Genomic DNA, 23,999 nt, shown 5'->3' with positions numbered 1-23,999 from the left:
TTGGTAGATCCTTTTGATATTATAGAAGAGTAGAACAAAGGATCTCTTTACTCCCTAAGTCCTGTGATGGCTCACATATTGTCAAGTTTCCTAGAAAAATTGATTACAGCTCTAGGGATATTTCTTTCCACATTTTATTGGCCAGTATTTGTAACATCTATATAATACAGTAGGAGGAGGAACATGGTTCTAAGGCAGAATGAAAACACTGACATATGTCTTAAAGTTAAAATTCTTGAAATGTGGTCTATAAGACAGCAGCAGCTGTACCATTGGAAATTACTAGACAGGTGCTCTCAAGTCCAAGTTCAGACCCTCGAAGTCAGATATCTTGAGATGAGGGACCCACTCATCTCATCAAGAACACGTGTTCCAGATCCTTATGCTGAATTCTGAGAATCATTGTGCCTAGTGCCCAGAGCACAAGAGAAAAGAGGGACAGTAGAAGTTTTGGTCTCTTGACCAATGACCCTAGACTATTGCCCCTGGGGTAAGGGATGTGATTTTTTTCTATTTTCTTCTTATTTGCTTTTGGGTGGGATTGTATGGATATAAGCAACTTTCCCAAGGTCAATCAGAATAGAAGAGATGATAAAGTGCCTCCAGGCATTTTTCTTTCCAGGGTCCAAGCTCTTTTTACAGAGGGGAAAACTTTCCTAAAGCTTAAACTCACTGGGTAAATGGCCCTAGTGTTTGCATAAGGATTTCTCTGCTCTTGCACGGTACTGAGATGGTTTAATCAATCAACCCATCAGAATGTATTGAGTGCCTTCTGGGTACACTTGGCTCTCTGGGACATGAGCAAGAAGAAGAAGAATCAATTGCATCACAATACTGTGAGGAAAGACAAATGCTTGTGAGCAACAAAGTTTATCACATGTTGCAGAGGCAGACATTGCAAAGCAAATAGAGAAAGTCACTTCAGCCACATGGCTCTGGAAATGGTTCACATTTGACACATGAATTTGAGGCTCTTGGAAAATCTACCTATTCCAAGTCTCCATGCTTCCTTCAGAATCTCAGTTTTTGCAATAGCCTCATATCCATTTGATAATGGGGTAAATCAAGTCTCATCAAGTATATATAGGCCTCCCTGGTAACTACAGTTGATGAGACAGATATGAGAATTAAATCTGAGCTGTTCAAGTTCGAGTCTGGTTCTCTTCCTATGACTATTTTTTAGAACAATCTCTAAAAGCAGCTTGTTAACATTTATCCTAGTTCTACAGTATGGCTTTAGTCATCTAAATGTCAAGACATAGGGATCTAAATAGCTAAGGTTGCATTTAAGGGATTTGAGGGTTTTCATAGGCAAAGATCAGGATGCCCTGGAAGACATCACCTTCCTCCACTGAAACTGTCATGCTAATATTTGTTCAATTGTGTTCTGAGGACTTTAACTCATAGCATATTAAAAAGAGGAAGTGAACATTGTGAGCGTCTCTTCCTAGATTGTTCCCTTACTGCCAAGTGCTTCTTCCAGCACTAAATTGTCTCCTTATATGAATGAGTCTCAGCCTTAGACAGTACAGGGCTGAGCTGGAGCAAGGTCAGGCTGGTGAGACAGTCTCTCCAGGTTTCAGAGTCATCACAGAGCTTGCCTGAAGACGTTGCCCTCAACTTGGGAAGTCACTAGCCAAGTCAGTTGAAATAGCAATTAAAGCCGTGTTAGAAAGTTCAGGTAGCTACTTCAGTTTTCTTTCCCAGGAACCTGGTTCCAGGAACCAGGTAGGTAGCATCCATGACAATATTTCTGTTCCATTGTTGCTTGCATAGGTGGGCTAGTACAACTGGATAGGAAGCAGGTCGTTGCTTGTGAACCTCAAATGTAAGCACAGTACAGTCCTATAGAAGCAGACCTGGAAGAAAAAGTATTTGCTTAAGGACAGGGTACCAGGGAGGCATTTGCAGTGCTTGCTTTAATTTTATTTATAGATAGGTTGTATTTTTTTTTTAAAGACTGCTTTTGATGCAGGAACTTCAAATGCCTAATATATTATCAAAGGCTAGCTTAAGTGTAAGGAGACATCTGCTGCTTTTGGCAGTTTCTTTTAACAAGCCAACATTTAACCGCCGCAGTCTTCACAAGAATGGCCTCAGTTGAAAACAACAAATATATTTAAACTGTTTTTAAGGTCCAAATGGGCAAATTCTAACCCTGTAATACCTAGCATGCAATGTATGAACAAGCATTTAAGGGACACTTCCCAACACAACAGTTTCCTTTTGTGGATCTTGATGATTCATCAGAAAGAATTCTAACCTCCAATATTCTTAGTTTTCAACAATATTTAGCATGGCCTTCGATTTCCTGATTTTAATTCACTGATATCTTTCGATTCACATGATAATTCAATTAGGATTCAGCCCTAGTGTATCATATCTACAACATTATATGTAAGTAGACACAACAAACTTATGTTTGCATATATTTACAAATGAAAACTGCAGGATTAAGCTTAGAATATTGTTTGTCACTTTTCTTTCATTATTGATGACTTATTCATTCGATTATTTATTTACATTTTCAGTTATGGGAATCAAATGGGCTGGGCACCCTATCCCTGCTTACTTCTCACCCTAAGAACCAATTTTATCTATGGGGTCACCTTAACAATTCAAAGCTCTATAGATTATTACCCTTATAAATATATGTATGTTGCTACTTTCTCTTTTTATTGTATGTTGCTACTTTCTATTTTTATTGTGCCTTGCTTTTATTAGCTTGTGTATCATCAAAGTTCACCACCTGCATCCTAAATTTATTTGTGTATTATATATTACCATTAGGTAATACCTTAGATTTCCTGTTTCAATTATGTTAAGGGTAGACACATTGAAGATCCACAGGAAGGAACAAATATGTCATTACCAAAAAGTAATAAAAGTTTACATTTAGAAAGCACCCTCATAGTTGTAAACCCAAGAAGCCTTTTTGGTCATCTTAGCTTGGATCTTGAGGCAGGTGAAGCCCGTGGCTTGTTCTGTCCCATCCCCTGATGGCAGTTACATGGTAGCCACTAAGCCTCTCCAGACCATGGAGTTGTGCTTCCTGCACCTCTGGATCAGCATGCAGATGTTTGGAAATAAATTGCTGTCAATGTATATGGGAACAATAGAGACTACAATTGAGATTGGCCCATGAATGTGGAACTAAGATTCAAAAATAACTGTGGGAAAATGGAACATAGTTTTCTTTCAAAGTCAAAGACATGGCCTGTGGGGCATTTTTAAGTCCCTGTCTAGCACAGATGCTGGGTCCAGTTGTAAAATCTCTGAGAGAGTCTGTGCTTCCCTCCTGGAGACTAATGATGTTTACATTGGCAAGATTTTTTTTTTTTACACTTGGCAGGGTTTTCAGAGGAATAAAAGCATCAACAGAATCAGTTTAGATCACATTCAGGATTAGTTACTTGAATGTTGCTTTAGCATCCTTGCAAGTCCCAGGCAGGCACAGCTTTCTGCTTCTGACACTGCCCTGTCCTGCGGTGGTATTTTGACAACGTCCTACTATCTTTTAGCAGATACCAACTTAATCTCCCCTTGGCTCTGCCCAGTGTCTTATTTACTTTCCATTTTTATTTTAGTGCTTCTGCATTCTTTTTGTGAAGTAAAAATGAGAAGAATGAAAACGAACCCTGTTACCATTCATGGAAATAGTAAGAAAGATAGTTCTAGCTGTTATTTTCACTTCTATCTAACATTATTTTTAATTCCTTACTTTAGAGCTCCAACCTACTACCCAGTATGACCTGCTTCCCTAGAGGTGAGCTTGCTCAGTCTCCATTCCTATTCATATTGGCATCAGATTCTCTCCACAACTCAGTATTTTTGTCTAAAGTCTAGATATCATTCGCAGAACTACTAGAAGAAGCCACCTGTGCCTCCAAAGGCATGAATCTATCGGAGGGTTTTTAGAGGAATGAAAGCAGCAACAGACTCTGTTTACATCTCTTCTAGGGTTAGTTACTTGAGTGTTGCTTCAACATCCTTGCAAGGATGGAGATAGATAGATATATCTATCTCCTTGAAATCATCTGCACACAAACCTAAAAACAGAGTTAGCACGTTATATTTACATATTTATTCATATACATACATAAACACATACAAATATATATGTATGTGACTATGATAACAGAAAAAGTGTCAACAACTTGAGAGTGTAGGGGAGGGCATTGGAGGGTGTCAAGAAAGGATAGCTGGTAGGGTTTGGAGGGAGTATGCAAAAGTGATATAATTATACTTCAATTAGAAGCATATTTAAAAACTCTCTCTCACTCTCTCACTTTCTCCCCCAACTACTTTGATTCACCTTTTTTCATCACTTCCCCAGTCTTCTGAAGTCTATCATCAGAAACACTGCTTACAGTGACCTTTGCTCATAAAGATGTCACCCACTGCCTATGTCTCTACTCCTTGGCTCACCTCCTTTATTTTTGTTGAATTAAGCCAAAATTCCTTTCCTTTCTGCTTTGTTGTATAGCTGATACATTCTCCACATTTTCTACAAAGTCTGCTTTGCTGGTAGATGTTTGGCTAGAAGGATCTTCTGAGTCCAGTGCCACAAGTTTAAAGACCCTCAAGGCTTCTCCTCTTCTTGTCACAAGCTGTCACCTGATAAGTGCTCCTTGGGGCTGGTTATAACTTTGTATACAAGGAGAGAGGGTCTTGGGTAACTTAAATTAATGCTTTTCTGTGCTTGTTTTTACAGTAATGTGTAAGAATTGGTTTCTGAATGGAGGAACTGTATGGGAATTTATTGTTTTGTTTCTAATAGAAGGACTTTCACTTCAATACTCATAATAGTCATAGGATCAGTCCTACCCTTCCACTGAAAGCAGTCTCACACTCTACATGTATTAAACTTTCAATGACAAAAGCAGCATTTGTAGTTCACCTAGCATGAGCAATTCTGTTAGTAAATATTGCAATAGGGAACATATGTAGTGTATTATTGGCCTTGTTTAGGTTTCATTGAGACATGCACTGGGAACCAGATCAAAAAGATATTTTGATCGGCTGGAAGCTGCTTTACCCTGCCCCTTTAGTATTCAAAGTCAAGTTCATTAAGATAAAAGTCTCTTATAGTAAACCTATCTTTTTGGATATGTACTTCCATGAATTTTGAGCCATGCCTGCATTTGTGGAATTAATTAACATCATCAAGATACTGAATGTCAGAAAAGCTTTCTTAGGTATCTTGTAGTCAACCCCTCTTTACACCCTTTTCAATATGTACATAAGAACCTAAGTTACTGAGCCAAGTTTAGAACTTGACCCACAGAAACTATAAGATAATAAAGCCATTCTTTAAGCATGTAGCTGATGATACAACAGTAGAAAACTAATACATTCTAGTTTTTTATTGTGTATGTAACCACTATACTAATTCAGAACTACAGTTGTTTGAGGTGGAAATTTTTAGTTTCTTCGGAAAGTTATGTCAAATGATGCTTTGTTGGGGCACACAGGTGAAAAGATGTCTTGCTAAAGCAGACACATGAAAGAATGTTTTCCAGAAGCTGACACAGGTGAAAGGATGTTTTGATATAGCAAACATGTGAAAGGACCTGGGATGAAGGAGTATAAATATGACCTGACAGACAGTGGGAGATGAGCACTGAGCATTGGTTTGATTTGTTCCACCCTGCTATTCTTCGCTAATGACACTCATGTATTGGTTTGCCTTGCATAGCCTTGTTGAGCTCAACTTTGGGAGAAACTTGTCCAATAACTGCTCACGAGGCTCCTATGGCAGCTTGCCACTTCTGAGGCCTTACCTCAGGCTGGTTGGTGAGCCTTGTGGTACCTTCAGGATTGAAATACAGCTGCTGGTTTGAGCCTGGTGTCTGCCTGTCTAGAGGACTGTCTGCAGCTGCTGAGTCATGCTTGGTGTCTGCCTGCCAAGAGGACTAGTCTGCAGCTGCTGAGTCACATTTGGTGTTTGCTAACGGGACTGAACTGTGGAGAAAGAAGATCAAGCTCACCCCCAAAGAACGATTGCTGAACAGGTCCTCTTCCATCATAACCTAATAACTTTTCTCTTCTGCTACCTCTGCTGGGTGGTGGGCTAGAGGAGAGGTTGAACCCTTATTAAAAGTAGGTTGAAAGAATGTTATGCCCAAAGTTGTTGGCTTCTATCTTGCTGTCTTCTGCGTAAATACCTGGAGAGGACTAACTATGGTCCATGTATATTTAAATACATGTTCAAGCTGCACCATTTTACATCACTCAGGAACATATGTGAGTTCTAGCCACCCCATGGTACCACATGTTACTATCATGTTTAGACAGGATGCTAGGAGTCTGAGCTCTAGGAATAATTTTCTTACCCTTTTGAGCTTGGCTTGTGTTAATAAATTGCTGTTTAGAATTTTAAAACTGATTAGGTAATTGATTTTGAACACTTTCCTTCTGTACTCACACTGAAGGCCCTTCATTCCTTATCTTGAAGGGACGGTATTAGACAGACACAGAGACTCCTCTGTAGGAATGGTTCTCAAACATAGTTGTACCATTAAAATTACCTAGAGAGCTGAAAAATCGTCATGCTTCTGTCTGTTGCATATACCAGTTAAATCTACTTGTGTGAGAGAGAGCCAGAAATCATAGACCTATTTTTAAATCGCCAGGTTGGCAGCAGGATTAACAATATGAGCATCACTGGTGTCTGCAGTCAAGCTGAGTAATTGCCCAGGGTGTGGCCTCGGTGCTCAGGGTGTCTAAAGCTCCCCAGATGATTTTAAGTAAGCAGCTAAGCCATAGCTCTGGCTCCATGATCCAGTAGACAAAGTCATTCTTTGAGAAGGGAAAACCCAGAGCTGTAAGAGACACACCTTCAAGGATGTCATGGAAGAAGGTGGGGAAATCTGCCATTCAGATAATATGATCTCATTTGGCAGGCTGTGAACTTTGTACTCATTACTTTGGTCTCATGTAAAAACATCAGTTGTACATCTGCCCCCAGATTTTTTCCCTCATACAAACTGCAGCATAACCGTTGATACGGTTCTCAGGGACTCAGAGAGCCAGTGGTCCACAGATTACAAAAGGACCACAGAGAGACAACTGCTATTGGAAGCATCCCACAGCCCTTTGCATCGCCTTGTCCTGGCTCCCATCCTTGTATTTGAACTCTTGCTTCTGTGACTCATTGCTCCCCATTTTGGTTTTTATAAGTTAATATGTTTTTCTATGAAATCTGCAGCAACTAACTAAATGGCGTTTGTGCTGGTGGGAGAAAATGAACGCCACTACGTTGTTATGGAACAATCAGGACTAAAAAGTTTAGGTTGGTTATCAAGAACATACTATCTTCTGATGGGTTTGTCTTGTCCCCTTTAGCTGCTTTTAAGGTAGCTGCTTCCCAGGAGTGCATAGTGGGTTACAGGTGACACAAAAGAACCAAAAAGTATGACCCCTTTACTGAGGCATGACAAAGCTGCAAAGCAGGCAGAATGTCATCATGAAATGGTCTCAGGGTAGGACTTTTCATCCTCAGAATTCAGGCTGGACATACTTTGTAATTTACCCCCTGAGCATCTTAGAGTCAGTTATTTATCTTGAAAGTTCCTTTCCTGGTTCAGATAATATGAGTTTACTCTCTGTTTCTCTGTTGTGTTGCTTTCTCGCCTCTATCCTGTATCTCAGACATTTCATTTTAAAACACTCAATGGCTCCATGAACATTGATATCTGACAAACACGGGGCAGGCTCCATCCATAATCCCTTAACCACCTAACCTTGCTGTTACAGATAACCGAGAGTGTACTTGCCTACAACTTATTCTGAATCTGGTACTGGCTCTTCTGAATGACCATCTTCTTGGAGCTAGAGATTCTCTATTAAACCTTAGTGGCTTCACCAAATAAATATTTTCTTTATACCCTTGATCCATGATGATAGACTGTGAGTTCAGGCCTTTGCTTCTCTGTATCCTTTCCTGAACTACTGTGGCAAAGGAGAAAGTGTGGACAACCTTAGGCCAGCTTTGCCATCAATTCTCACGTTTCTTAGACTAAAGCATGTAGTGAGATTGTGCCCAGTTCTAGACTGACCAGTGTGTGTGTGTGTGTGTGTGTGTGTGTGTGTGTGTGTGTGTGTGATGAGTTGTAGAAACACACACACACACACACATTTCCATCCAATCAAGGCTCAAGGCTCAGAAAGAGGAACAGAGATATTTTTGGTAATACAGGAAATCCTGTATTAATTATTTATGGATAATAGTTTACCTATAAAACACTGAGAATTACACTTACAATGGCCAAAGGGGAGAATTCACACAGGTCTGAGAGGAGCACTCTTAAAAATTGGGACCTTTAATCCCAGCGTTTGGGAGGCAGAGGCAGGCAGATTTCTGAGAAACCCTGTCTTGAAAAACAAAAACAAAACAAAACAAAACAACAACAACAACAACAAAAAGTGGGACCATCAACTATTCCCAAGGAAGATTTATGTTAACCAGGAGAGGGTGTGTCTCTAATTACAGAGACCCAAATGCTCAGGGCTCACATTCTAGGTGCTCTGCATAACTGACAGATTAGAGCACTTTGCTGGACCTTATACAAAAGGCAAGTTTCAAACCTTTACTCAGTAGATGTCATTAATACCCAGAGAGGTGAAGGAATATAACACCCCCCACTCCCATACACAGCAAGCAGTAGATAGAATTAAAACCAGACCCATTTCTGACTCAGGGTCTAGTCTTGCTGGAGTACAATGTTTCTCTTAAATCTATTGATTCCAGGGAAAGTTTGGAGGAATAAAAAAACCTTGACTGTCTCCTTTTCCGTTAGCATCTGTGGACTCATGATATATGAACTTTGAACAGATTTCCTTCATTTGTTCTTTCCAACTTTATTCTTTCACTGAGGACACCATCCAATTTCTAAGAGGATTTATATTTCTTGGCTTATGGCTTCTAAATGTTAATTTGAATATGGGATCATTTTTTTTGTTGTTTACTGGATGAGTTGGGTTTAATCCACATCTTTGTAAGGTCTTATGAACATACAGGTTCATAAGTCCATAATCTGGAAGCCTGTGGGAAATCCTTCTATCCTACACACCCCTTTCCAGGGGAAATGAATTCACCCCAATCAGAAGACAGGATTAGTCAGGCTTGACCTACTAAATTGAATCAGACAGTTACACAGCGTCAGATGTTCCCAGCATTGACCTTTTTAATGAGAAATGGATCTATTAGATCTGCTTTACTCTGCTGTAAAATATTTTATGAATTCGAACAAAGCCTTCCATCATTTAGATAGGTATCGGGATGTGAGGAACGCTTAGGCTGAGACCAAGTAAACTCAGCTTTTGATGGCCTGGCCAGGTGGAACGTGTTTAATTTGTTAACTTGCTGACCCTCTTTCTTCTCTAAGCCCAAAGCCTCAAAAGACCAGACAGCAGTGAATACATTTTATAAAAGAGGAGAATGAGACCCAGCAGAAGTCCTTTGGAAAAACCTCATGAAGTATGCAATCTCTCCTGCTGGGGGCGGACAAAGCATCGCTCTTTGCTTTCAAGTCACATCCACAACTCCTGTCCTTAAATGCAGCTTCGGGGCCTGACAACCAGAGTTGACTAGTTAAGTGGATCTTAAGTTCCGTCTTTAAAATCACCCAGCTGTTCTCTTTTCTCAAAAATAAAACCAGCCCAGCTGGTGGGTGGGAGTTTCCTACTGTGACCCAGGAAGCTAAAGCCGGGGGAGACAGGTGTGGGCAGGGAGGTTGAAGAAGAGGGGGCGGGGCAGGCAGGGGAGGCAGGTGCTGCACTTCCCAGAGGCGATTTTCTCTTGGGCACGGAGCGCTGAGAGTGGTGCTTGCTTTGCATGGGGCTTAGGCCTAGAGAAGCCTATGTTGTGCTACACGTCGCAGACACGTGGGAGTAAAGGGCACAATGGTATCATTGACTTAGAGCTGGAAGGGGTCTTTGAAACCGAGGAGGCCAGTCATCTTAGAGATGCTGAATATTTTGTCTACAGGTGTCCACATTCAGTCCACGGACCCAGAACTAACGAAAGACCCCATTAGTCTGCCTGAAGTGCATCTTTCTGATGAAGCCTGATGCAAGGGATACAGAGAAACCCTGGCATTAACATCTTGATGGCGTTACCGGGAGAAAGTATGCTAATAAAAATGACATTATTATAAACAATATTTACAAAAGACAAGAGACCTCATTTCCTGTAATGCTACTGAATGTGCAGCTTGTAGCTCCATGCCATTTTACCTGTGTGTTTCTTTGGTGCCACTACTAAAAGACGTCAAACATTCATATATGTATGTAGGTATATAAGTGGCAAAACCTGTAGTTAATTAGCAAATAATGTTTTTATGGATGTGTGCATGTGTGCATGTGGCCCTGGGGATGAGACAACAGGAACAAGAGGGCAAGCTGGGATCCCGTTCCAGTCACGGCTGTTCAGAATCAGCAGTACTGCAGTACCGTGTTTATTTATAAAACTTTGCGATGACACTGGTCTCCCTCGAAGTAGCGCTTTTTTTTTTTTTTTTGTCCTTCCTCCCATCTCTTTGTTTTTGTTTTTAGATGGAGTTTTTATGTATTCCCCTGGAATGCTTCCTCCTGCCTTTACCCAAGACCTTGATAATGAAACATACTCCCCTAGGTTCCTTGAAACCTTTATGGAGACCATAAGGCCACTGTAAAGGGTGATAACAGGGGAAGACTGAAGATGACCCAGGGGCTGAGCCATTTCATCCTCTCCTCAGCAGGATACCAAGTGATGGAGCAGCAGGTACTTCACGGTCTAAAGTCCCGGAATGCAGGGACAACAAAGGGGGATGTCTTGATCAGTCCAAGAACCCCTTGAGAACTCTGGAGAATACTTATGGAGACCCCTGTCTCTTCTGTAAATCTCGTTCACAGTGGTCCAGCTCCTTCAGGAAACCTGCTGTTCTAGCTTCACTCCAGCACTGCCCCATGAATTTGAGGAAAATTTGCATGTCTGAAAGTGTTTCCTCATCTTCAAAGGGAGATCACTTTTATGCTATGTGTTGTGAAGACAAAATGATTATATGGATGCTTTGATCCATAAGGGACCACCCGTCAAAAGCTTCTGTTACCCTGGATCTTAGGAGAATTCATGGGGCTATTCCTGCTGTAACTTGGTACTTATTTCCTCAAGTAAACATTGAGATGGTAGGTGAAGTTAAACTTGGAACCAAAATTAGGGGCTGGATAAAATAAACAGAAAGAAAGAAATGTTATATTCACACCCATGGGCTAGGAGACAGCAGTGCCATGGTGGGATAGGGTCAATATGTAATTAGTCTCTCACTCATATTCAGGAGTTTGTTTCTCTCTCCCCCAACACATGTGTTCTTACAACACTGCCCTTTTCTTATCTTGACAGATAACTAAAGCCAGTAGCTAGCTGTGCAGCTGTTGAAGTAACAGTGACCGATGCTGGAATGTGTCTGGATGCCGCCACTGGAATTGCATGTCAGAATGCTCCCATTTCATAGAGAGATGCACAGTTTCTCTAGTCAGAAAATATTCTGACTCAAGTCATCAAAAGTTGCCCCGAAGTAATTAAGAGTACTCGGAGACTCTTGCCAGTAACCCCTGGCATGAGATGAGCAGGAACCACTGAGGCCGACATGAGCTGCATTTGTTTCCCTAGTGTTTGAGAAGGGGCATAAAAGTGATCTTTGCCTCACAGGAAGAAGTACCATCCATGGCTATCCAGGGAGTTTGGATGAACTGCAGCTGGGAGGGCATGTGGGTTCCTCAGAACCCTTGCAGAGTGGCTACTTGTAGAGAACTTCTCAGGATGGGGCAGCCTAGGAGAAGCTGTGCCTCTGGCAGACAGTCTACCTGAAGTCCGCTGGGGCCCACTTCTTCCACAGTTTTCCTCCTAAACTTGAAAATTTCCAAGTGCAATGCTATGCTGCCTGAGGGTCGCTTTTCAAGGCGAAACAATCCCACGAGTGAAAGAAAACCACAAAGCCAAGTCCAGAAGCCCAAGCTGTGGTTTCACTTTCTGCAGTGGCCAACCACTCTTCAAAATATTGAATGTTTTATGAATGAATCCCTTGCGCCTGGGCTTCTGAGCTTGGCATTTTGTTTGACTGTACTTTCTATATTGTCTCTGTCTGTTGCAAAAAAGAAGTTTCCTTGATAAGATGTAAAGACTAAACTTATCTGTGGGTGTGGGAACTGAGGTTTAGATTGTTATTAAGGATTATGATGTTTCAGTAAATTAGCAGTTATAGATTTTTCTCCAGTAGCCCTGGCTAGCTAGCTAGGCATGTTTCAGGACCAGGCATGCTTTCTCTCTTGTTGAGCAGGTCTTAAGTCAAACTAAAGAGCTATTGGTAATACCAAGGAATGCATGCCACTATTATATTGTTAGGGTTTCCATGCTAAAACACTGCTACATCTAAGGCTCAAGGAACATGGTGGAATAGGGAGCAGAAAGATTGTAGCGAATCAAGGCTTTTGTTATCAGAAGTGACACCCGTAAATTCTTCCAACATGCATGCCTAAACATGATCTGAACAAGGACACCACCAAGAAACAGGCCAAAGTGGATGGAGGAAAGCCTATGAGGCCCTGTGCTACAAAAAAATACAAGCAACTAAAGAATTCCAAGAGCAGGAGAATATTCTTTCCCAGGGAAGAGCATACCAACTAGTTACCCTAAGCGGTCAGTCCTGGAAACCTACATACGAGTGACACTATATAGACTGAGCAGGCTTTATTTACAAATACATGTGTATACCTATACATGCATGCTCTAACAATTAATGAAGAGAGGACATAGGAATTTGAAAGAGAATGAAAAGGGGTTTAGGGAGGGTTTGAAGGGATGAAGGGGAAGGGAGATCCCAAAAAAATATTAAGTGAAAAATTCTACAAATAAATATTCATAAGATGCTTAAAACTTATTCTACATTCTAACTGTCTTACATTATTATCAGTTAGCAATCTCTTATTCTGACCCATTTATAACTTTAGCTTTGTCGTAGAAATAGTATGTACTGGGTAATACGAAGTTGGTCATAGTTTCAGGAATCTATTGTGAGCTTAGGGATGCATTCCTTATGGATATATGTTCAACCTAAGGTTATCAGACTATGCTGCAGCCTGATTGGTTAGTATTTTTATTCATCATTCATCACTTCTGAGTGATAAGATGTACTAGGCATTGTATGTATGAACCTCCCTCTCTTGTCCTTGCTCTTGTAGCATGCAACACCACAGGAGAAGCCCACACATGGTCCAGTAGATAATCAAACAAGAATCACTGAATTAACATTTTGAATGTCCTGTGATTTGGGGACAGGGATAAGTTGTTGGACATACATTTTAAATATGCATCATTGTGGGGAGCCTCAGTTTGTGGGTGATCACCTAGGTAAAGGGACTCTAGCACGCTCCAAAGTTGGGTCACGTGATCCAAGCGTGCCAATTAGAGCAGAGACCAAGTCACCCAAAAAGATGTGATTTCCTTATGTTTTCCATCTTCTTGGTTTCTAGCATGTGGACAGATATGTATCTAGAACATCATGGCATCAGCTCCCCTGAAAGGCCATGCATTTTTTAACCAGCATTTCCTTTTGTGAACTTAGAGCAACTTTGTAGATCAAAACTTATTATAGTTTTCAGGAAAGCATGTACATCTCCTTCATATTAGAAGAAGATTGAGTGTTAGTGTATGTATAGTTTGTACACATTTAATCTTTTTTAACAATAAAAATAAGTATTATAAACATTGTTTGATATAAAACAACAATCAATTTAACAGACTTATATAGATGCTTGTCTACAGCAATAGTGAAAATATATTTTTCTCAATATAAATTTTAAATAACTCCAAACATATTAACTGTATATTTCAAAATAATATATCACTACTAGTATTTTCTTAAATGAACATAAATATATAAAGTCATTTTGTTTGTTTTGTATTTAGTAGAGTTTAAAATCTTGGCTCTTACTGTGGTACAAACCCAAAATAAGAACAATTTTTAGACATTGGATTTCATTGTAATAAGGCTGTACTTCAATGACCCTCACATCACCAAAGGATTTTACCTCCATCGTAGCTAAGCTGAGAGTTGATAGTTCTGCTGCACCAAGAAATGAATTGTAGGCTCAATTTTTGGATATAGACTTCCTGCTATGGTCAAAGCTATTTGACTTGAGTGAGTGACTTTATTCTCAGCCCACAGAGAACAGATTACATTCATTTAAGAAATGGTATAGGTATTAAGATAGTTTATCCATAAAATTATTCACCAAGTGTTTCAATGAACAATGGTTCTGCTTGGAGGGTGGCACAGACATTAGGTGAGGGTAAGAATTTGGTTCATTAGCTGTGATAATTTGGAAAAGCATTCATCTCAGAGAAAGAGTAACTTATAAAGTCCTCTTCTTCAAACTTGATACAAGAGTTACAAACATCAAGCAAAGCATTCAGTCTCACTCTTTTTTGTTCTCTTACAAGCAACCACCCTAGTTAATCGTCTATGTTTGTTTTGGGTATATAAATACTTTTGAAATATATAAGCTGTCCTGAAAACCATAGTATAGTATAAAAACATGAAATAAACAATACTACTAATAGAGAGGCTGAGATAGGAGAAGCAAGATTTCAAGACCCTTATGTTCAAGACACAGCCAGACACTGTCACAAACAAACAAGCTGAAAGTGTATATAGATTGTACAATGTTGGACCTATTTCTCCAATTACCAAATTAGAGAGACCATTGAATGACAATTAACAAATTTCTAATTCCTTATATTATTGGACTTCAATCGATTAGGTTATGTTGGTAATATTAATTTTCATATTAATATATTAGGAAAAATTGTCACTTCCAGTTGTTTTTGTTGTAAGAATTGGAATTAGGTTTGTGTGAATTACCTTCTTGCTTCTTCTAGGGTGTAGTTTTGCTTCTTATGTTGATGTTTTCCATCTATTATCCTTTGTAGGGCTGGATTTGTAGAAAGATATTGTGTCAATTTTGTTTTGTCATGGAATATCGTTTTCTCCATCTATGGTAACTGAGAGTTTTGCTGGATATAGTAGCCTAGGCTGGCGTTTGTGTTCTTGTAGAGTCTGTATGACATCTGCCCAGGATCTTCTAGCTTTCATAGTTTCTGGTGAGAAGTCTGGTGTAATTCTGATAGGCCTGCCTTTATAGGTTACTTGCCCTTTTTCCCTTACTGCTTTTAAATTCGTTCTTTGTTTAGTGCATTTGGTGTTTTTATTATTATGTGTCAGGAGGAATTTCTTTTCTGGTCCAGTCTATTTGGAGTTCTGTAGGCTTCTTGTATGTTCATGGGCATCTCTTTCTTTAGGTTAGGGAAGTTTTCTTCTATAATTTTGTTGAAGATATTTACTGGCCCATTACATTGGGTGTCTTCACTCTCTTCTATACCTATTATCCTTAGGTTTGGTCTTCTTGTTGTATCCTGGATTTCCTGGATGTTTTGGGTTAGGAGCTTTTTGGTGTTTACATTTTCTTTGACTGTTGTGTCAATGTTTTCTATGGTGGCTTCTGCCCCTGAGATTTTCTCTTCTATCTCTTTTATTCTGTTGGTGATGTTTGCATCTATGACTCCTGATTTGTTCCCTAGGTTTTGTATGGCAAGGGTTGTCTCCCTTTCTGTTTTCTTTATTTCTATTTCCATTTTTAGATTCTGGATGGTTTTGCTCATTTCCTTCACCTGTTTGATTGTGTTTTCCTGTAGTTCTTTAAGGGATTTTTGTGTTTCTTCTTGAAGGGCTTCCAGCTGTTTACTTGTGTTCTCCTTTATTTCTTTGAGAGTGCTATTTATGTCTTTCTTAAAGTCCTGTATCATCATCATGATAAGTGATTTTATATCTGAATCTTGCTTTTCTGGTGTAATGGTGTGTCCAGGACTTGCTATGGTGGGTGAATTGGGTTCTGATGATGCCAAGTGACCTTGGTTTATGTTGTTTATTTTCTTATGCTTGCTGCCTGCCATCAGGTTATCTCTAGTGCTACCTGCCCTTGCTAAATCTGATTGGAGCCTGTCCATCCTGTGATCTTGATTCTGTCAGAACTCCATAGAGTCAAGCTGTCTCTATGATCCTGTGATTTTGGGATCCTGTGATCCTGGGCTTGTTAGATCACCTGGGAGTGGGGCTTTCTCTGTGTGTTGTGGGACTGGCTGCAGAGCTTTCGCCCAAGGTCTGCTCAGGACACCAACCCAGACAGACCAGAAGGAACTCGAGTCACTGGGCTGGCTGAGTTCCTGTGTGCCTAGTCCCACTTGTCCCAGTTACTCCTAGTGTTGGGATAGATGTTGGTTCCTCCTCACCTTTGATCCTGGGTATCACACATTTAATCTTAAGGATTGTCCATGCTGCTAGGCCAAAGCTGTCATCCCATTGACTGAGCCCTGGAGATGAAGAATTCTGCTAGCAACAGACACCCATCTGGCCTCTAGAGCAATTTAAAGGACAATGTATATAAGTTATAGTTAATATGATGTGACAAGAATGGATTTCTGCAAGCCAGAGCCTTGGCTGCTGTCAGAAGCCATTCTCTGAGGCTATTGCTCCCACTACGTACCCAAAGTGCTACTTTGTGATGTAACAGTAGGAACCTGAACAACTTCTCTGTGTAGTCCCATGTATGGCACCCAGGAACAGAGGAGTACATTAAAGAACTGTGAGCCAGCACTGTTACCATCCAGCTGCAGATCTCCATTACTCCGGAGCAATCAGGCCTTGAGGTGCTCTGTCTGAGCACAGAAGAAGATGCTGGCTAGAGTTGACTTCATTAGGGTCCATGCCATGTCATGACCAACTTTGCTCTTTGCTGCCCAAGGTCCTCTTCATTTCAATTTAAGAAACATTTGCACACTTCATGCCCAGCTAACTATGATGTTCTAAGAAGCGTGCTATAGTGGTAAACAGAAAACCCGACCTAATGAAAGGAAATCAGTGTTCACCTGTACCTTATGTATCTTTAAGTAAACAGAAAACCCGACCTAATGAAATCAGTGTTCACCTGTACCTTATGTATCTTTAAGTCCATGTTCCTGGTAGGTAGGTCTCTGTCTAGAAAGAGACTTATAACAATTTCCTCGCTGGAGAATTCAATGGAATCTTGGTATTGATTCAGGCTCTTGTAGATGTTTTTCTGTCTACTTTCTATGATCTTTCCTTTAGAATCAATAGTCTATGTTCACTTTAAATTCAGATTACTGATTGCTTAGTAAACTTACTTTGTCATTAGTAGAACAACAGAGTCCATCTCTCTTGGTGAGCTGGCAAGAGGCTTCATTCAGAAAATCTGGAGGCTGATGACTCTACTCTGGGAATTTTCCCTGTTCTAGTTACTGAGTATCATGTTGTCAGGGCAACAAAGCAAAGGGGTGGACTTTAAGATAAAGGAATAGGTTTATAATAAGCCAAATGTTTCATTTCAAATCAAATACTCTTACAGAGAATACTAGTAGTCAGCAGGTCTCTGTGCATAAAAAATTCTCTGAGGGTGATTAAGCCTTCAGTCTATTACAGTCACTGTCCTGAGACAGATACACATGATCTGATTAATTTTCACAATAACCCTTCAAAAGGGAATTAGCTCCATTTTATCAATGAAGAATATAGGCACTGTCTGCCCAAAGGTCTACAGTAAGGATATGGTAGTCTGCCGTTTTGTTGATGCACTTGGCTCCCAGGGAATTGTGTCATTATGAGGTTCTGAATATAGAGTTCAGAATCCGAGTTTCTCCCCAGACCCGTGGAATCAGATTACAAAACGTCTCACATTCCACCATGTCAATTTTCCAAAGCTGCCTTAAAAAAAAATCGCCTCAGGCTTAGTAACTTAAAGCTGTGGAAGGAAGAGAGAATATCTTAATTTTGGGTGTTGGTGTGGTCATAGAGCCTTTGAAGACTTTTGGGCAGTATCTTTCCATAGCTCTCTCTTCCAGCTTCCAGTGGTTCTGTATGTTCCTGGATTTACTGCATCACAATTCTAACCTCTGCCTCAGTTTTTACTTGGCTTTGTTTTGCCCCTTTCTTGTTTAGCTAGGAGTGTCAGCACCAATATAGGCTGCATTTGTTCCTTCTCTGCTGCTGTAATAGAATACCATGTTCAAGCCAACTTATATAAGATGTTTTATTTTGTCTACTTCTCCAAAGGGATAAAGAGTCCATCAGGGCAGGGAAATATGGAAGCACGTGGCAGGTATGGCAGCAGAAACAGGAAGCCACATCACACATATTACTTCAAACACATAACTGAAGTGGGCAAAGCTAGAAAGCCTCAAAGGACTCTCCAGTGACACATATTTTCCAGCAAGGCTGCAGCTCATAAACTTCTCCAAACAGTGCCACCCACAGGGAAACAAGTGTTCACTCATGAAAAGCACTCTCATTTAAACTACCACATAGGCCCACCAACATCATGAGTGGCTTTAGCTTGAGATCTTTAACTGATCAAAGTTATAAAGACCCTATTTCTAAGTATGGCCACCTTCTGAGGTTCCACATGAACATTGATTGGTGGGAACACTAGTCAACCCACAGACTCGTCCTTTAAAATTTATAATTTCAAATTTCAGGAGTCCTCTGTGCAGATTCACCTTTTAACAATCAAAGGCCTCTTCTGGAAGGCATTCTATGACTGTGATGTGGGGAGGGTCCTTAACCACCCAGAAGTCCTGAAAACGTAGAAAAAATGAAGACAACATAAAGCAAGGGGGCAGGGTATCTTTCTCCATGCCCCACCCCTTTTATTGTTTACTAAGAATTGAACCAAAGGGCGCACATGTTGATCATAAATGTTAGTTAGTTCTTACTTTGGGAAAATAGTTTATTCCTTTCAAGAAGCACAAACAGAAGGGTGAGAAGAAGAGGCAGCCAAACACCAGTACAAAATCCTACCTACTAGTTTACCAACACGAGTTCCAATTGTACTGAGCCTGCATAATTTTTTTTTGAAATGGTATTCAGCAGGACAGATTGTAAGTCTCACTCGCAACAATAAAAACAATTTCTGATTGCACAGAAAGCAAACTGCTACCAGCATAGCATTTCACAATTGTCAAGTCCAACACCCCTTCATTTTATGGAACGTGCAAACTGTCTCTCAGATACTTTTAAATCCAAAAATGTCAATTATGATGAATCCATCTGGCGCTCTTCATGAATATTTTTTGTAGAGCATTTCAGGAAAAGAGCGACTGAATGACTAAGGAAGGCTAGTGCTGAGCAGGAGGCTAAAACCATTTCCTGCTGTGATCTCAGTGATCGCTAGCCAGCCGCTCATATCTCATTGCCTCAGTCTCTCCAGGAGCCAATCTACCTCCTAGGGATCCTATGGGTATTACAGATGCACAGTTAGGTGAAAACAGGCAGTCATGATGCCAGGGGGATGTATTAAACTTCACATGTAATTGTGTGCCTGCTAGTGTAATGTGTAGTAGTGGGAGGTTTTTCATCCTAAATAGGTGAAGATTCAAAAGCATAAATAAGTACGCTAAAATAATTTCAGTGGCTGTACTTAAAAAAAAACCAAAGTCCTTATCTTTATTTTAGATAAAAAAATCTCCAAGCTAGCCCCTAAGAAGTTTACTAAACTGAAAAAAGAGTTACATAAAGGTTTAAGCATCATGAGCAGCCCAGTCTTAAACTGATGGTGTTGTATTTAAAGACAGTGAGTAAAGATGTCATGTATCTTCAGATAAAACCATCCTGAACTGCAGCAAGCCATGGATTCATACATATATCATATGTTCTAAATATAATTAAAAAATTTTTTTAAATTGGGACCAAGTGCTTTTAAACATTTTTGAGCAATGTGGGACATTTCATTATACATTTGCAATGTGTATTGATCAAACCACATTATCTGATGTGCCTATCACCAATCATTTGTAGAGAACATTTGAAAATAAATATACTGACTCTTTTGGGGTATATAATTGTGCTTAATGCCTGTTGTCCTGCTGAGTTAAAGAGTTTCTCCTAGCGAACTGCAACTCTCTCCCCACGAGCCACCCAGTCTCTCCATTCTGTTTTCTGTATAACCTTCTCAGTCTCTGATAAGCTTTATTCTAAAATCCCTATGTGGAAAATCTACTACTTGGTTTTACGTGTGAACATATGGTGTTCATTTTGCTATCTGTATTGCTGTTCATGGTAGCATTTTACTCTTTTTGTGGTTAAATAATATCCCAGTCCATCTATATCCCTCACTTTCAGATGTGATTGAGCCTACATTTTTATTACCTACATTTTTGAGACTGGTATGTATTGAACACTTCTTACTTTTCTCTAACCTTGCCCATTTTCTATCCTCTAATCTCCATATGAATTTGACCTAACCCTTTAAACTGTCAGGCCAGGGGCTTCTACACCCAAAGACTTAAAGACATAAAGACTAACAGTTCTTTATGTGACCCAAAGAAACAACCAAAAACCAACTGACTGAACTGTCATGTTTTGTATGATCTGGTCTCTCCTCCTCACCTCATTGTCATTGAAAACAACTTCATGTAAGGGAATTCTCTTCTATCAGTCTTTCCCTAGAGAACCAGGTGACTTGCTCATGGCTTCCACAATTCTCAGCTTGTTCCCTTCTACTCATCTAGAACACAATGATCCCCCCCCCCCCAGCCCCCGTATCCACATTGTCTCAGTACAAGTCGTTTCCTACCTTCAGCACTTAGCCCTTCATAATATAACACACACATACATGTTTTCATTTTCTTTCTTTTGTCACAAGAATGTAAGCTTTCTGTGACCAAGCCTTGGGCTATTACTGTCTTCTCTGAATCTCCACTGTGCAGAATTACAGCTATCATACAGTAGATCCTCCATTACCACTAGGAAATCAAATGCCATTTTTCTGGGTTACTAATGGAAAGTGATCCCAATGCCCGCATGCCACTTCCTTGAGGTTCTGTGGGGTTGTCTGGTATTAGGATTGTAAGTGTTGCATAGCAGAATAGTCTTTCATCCATACATGGGGTGTGTTACTCTCTTCAGCCTTTGGTCTGAGGTGATTCTGTATGGGAAACATTACTTGCAGTTCACGAGTTACATGACATTACTTTGAACACTTTCTGAGTGTACTATGTTGTATGAACTGATATGGTATCAGAATTTGAAGGTTTGAAGGCTACATGAAGTCAAAAAGCTCACCCGATCCTAAACTTTGCTTCTCCACATTTCGGATATCCACCGTCTTCTGCCTAAATGTGCTGAGTGGCCTGGGGGGACCAGGTATTTCTCTGCACTTAAGCCTTTTGAAGTTTATCAGTAAGAGCATTCTTATTCGTGATCTGGGACACTTGCTTCCCTGTGGTACCTAATGCTGCTTTGAATTTCTGTTTGGAATTCACGGGGAGACCCATTCTGTTCTTCTGTTCTTCGGGGATTCCTTTCTCACAATTTTTCTTTCTCCTTGGTTTGATTGTGCCTGAGGACACCCAAGGCAGGAGAAACCAAAGAACCAGTGTTGTCTGCAAACTCTAGGCCACTCTGACAAGAATGGCAGTGATCATTCAGGCTACCATTTTTGGAGAAGTGTATACCAGCTGCCTCTCACTAGGGTTCCCATTAGCTTGTCATTTCATTTTGCTACATATTGCTTTCATGACAGGAACACTCTGTTTATCAAATGGTTCCTCCAAGTTCCCTTTTGTTTCTCCTCAAGCGCTCCTGGTCATAACTACTCCCCTGACTCAGTGTCTTCCAGTTCTCTCATTATCTGCAGGAGAGGTTTTTGTTTAGCTTCCACTAACATTGTCTGGTAGTAAGTCCGTGAACCTCTTGGTTGTGTCACTAACTAGTCACAAGCAAAGCATGACTTTGTTCCTTGTGGCAAGTAATTCTTTCAAAGATGAAATATCAAAGATGAAATGTTTGAATTTAAGATCGAATGAATCCTAGTTCCTGAAATTGTAATTAAAATACCCTTTGTTTCAAGACGAGCTTAGACATGATTGAATAAATATTTACTGAGTACCAATCATGCACTATATATAGATCTAAATACCAAAGTAGTATAGAATAATCCAAGACTCTGTGAAACCAATTATTTCTTTCTAGGAATATGAATCATATGTTTGTAAAATGAGAAGATCATTAAGTTTTAGAAGTAAATTTTATTTGAGTTATCGAAAAGAAGAGAGAGATAGATGCCTATTGATTGTCTTTAATGGAAACTTGAATTTTGCTTCATTGTAGCTATCTTACTGGTGAAAGCATATTATTTAGAATTATATTTGCTGATCCTGAAAAATCAGCTCTTTTTCTGTTTAGAGTGTTTGTCTTTATCTGAGAGTTTCTGTGCGTAGATAGAGCTTAAAAGTCTTGCATCATCATCGTTAGTAATATTAGTGGCGGAAAGACAGAGCAATGACTAATATTATTGATACTATTTGCAATTAAATGAGGAGACAGCATGACATGTGGATAGAAGATGCTACAATTGAGTCCCACCTCATCCCGCCTAGCTTCATGGCTTTGACGATAAACTGAACATCTTAGAGCAGCAATGTTTCAGTTTCTAGATAGGCAGATAACTCCCAAAAGGGTCATTACAATGGTCGGCCTCACAAGCTATACATTATAAAAACTGCAGCAACAATAATGATCTGTACTGCAGGTAAGATGTAGGTTGCCATACTGAAGAGCACTCCTGGTGCGTGACTGTGATAATTGCAACCCCTTAGCTCTCATCTGCCGTGTGCAGGTCTGGCCTACTGAAATACAATCTCTTGGTTGATGCAGTCATTCGTTCATTCACCAAATAGTTCTCAAGTGCTTAATGACTGTGAGACACAGAGATAAATCCCAGCATACAAAGGTGAACATGACACAGACCACTGTCTTTAAGAAGGTGGCAGTGGTGGCGCATGCCTTTATTTATTTATTTTTTCATATTTATCCATAATATTTTAATGCTTCTCCACTTTTAAATACTGGTTTTAATTTTGTGATTGTAACATGGAAGATCCATCTTTTATATTTTTTTTAAAAAATCATCAGAATCATAAAGCTATTATAGTTACATCCTACACACTTCCAAGGTACTTTAAATTGATTATGTTTTGAGTCTATAGATGAACAACGACAACAATCCAAATAGATCGTTTGTACAGTCTGGACTAAATACTGGTCAAGTGTCTGATTGGACAAACAACTGATAAGTTGAAAGATAACCAGCCCAATTTCACAAGTGAACCAGCTCAGCCCAGCTAAAATTCTGTCGCAACTGGCACTGCTATTGTATAAGTACATAGGCACTGCTATTATATAAGTACATAAGGGAGTCGTGGAAATGAACAGATGAGAACCATGTTTCCTTTATTTTACTTTGTCTCCACTCATCTCTCTTAGTTAGGTTCCTTCCTCTTTCCTTTGCTGTTCCTCCTATAGCAACACCAAATCAAGTTTCTCCACCTCAAAGGTGGAATCCTCAATCCCAAGATGAGCACTGTGCTCCCTCCTCACGTTCTCTCACATGCAGGGACAAATCCCTACACCACCAGTATTTTTCAGGTGTCTAACATCACGGAATGATCCAGTAGAATTGAGTAAAGGGGCTTGTTTTGAGGGAGGGTGTAGGATGGGGGCTTGGGCTAAGATAAATACCCAGGTATGAAGAAACACGCCTTTAATCCCAGCACTTGGGAGGCAGAGGCAGAGGCAGGCAGATTTCTGAGTTTGAGGTCAGCCTGGTCTACAGAGTGAGTTCCAGGACAGTCAGGACTATACAGAGAAACCCTGTCTCGAAAAAACAAAAACAAAACAAAACAAAACAAAACAAACAAAACAAAAGGTCTAGACTGAAAAGGAGCAGTATCACTAACTGTGTTAGTTTTTTCCTTGAGAATCAACTCATTTCAATATTAGTGAATGACTGAACCCCCGAAGTCTTGATTAGTATGTAGTATATAGTATATAGTACATAGTACATAGTACATAGTACATAGCATATAGTATATAGTACATAGTACATAGTAC

General features: G+C 39.9%; 1 long non-coding RNA gene across 1 annotated transcript; it reads right to left on the bottom strand.

Moving 5' to 3' along the window:
- Nucleotides 1-854: 854 nt before the first annotated feature.
- Nucleotides 855-17,475, bottom strand: LOC116087719. Its single transcript, XR_004117582.1, has 2 exons — nucleotides 17,240-17,475; nucleotides 855-1,859 (listed from the first exon to the last, which is right to left on the bottom strand). It is a non-coding gene; the product is annotated as an uncharacterized LOC116087719 (long non-coding RNA).
- Nucleotides 17,476-23,999: the final 6,524 nt, after the last annotated feature.

This window comes from Mastomys coucha, unplaced genomic scaffold, assembly GCF_008632895.1.
Source record: "Mastomys coucha isolate ucsf_1 unplaced genomic scaffold, UCSF_Mcou_1 pScaffold13, whole genome shotgun sequence".
Classification (NCBI taxonomy): Eukaryota; Metazoa; Chordata; class Mammalia; order Rodentia; family Muridae; genus Mastomys; species Mastomys coucha.
The sequence above is the reverse complement of the archived record's forward strand: the minus strand, read 5'-3'. Positions and strand labels throughout refer to the sequence as shown.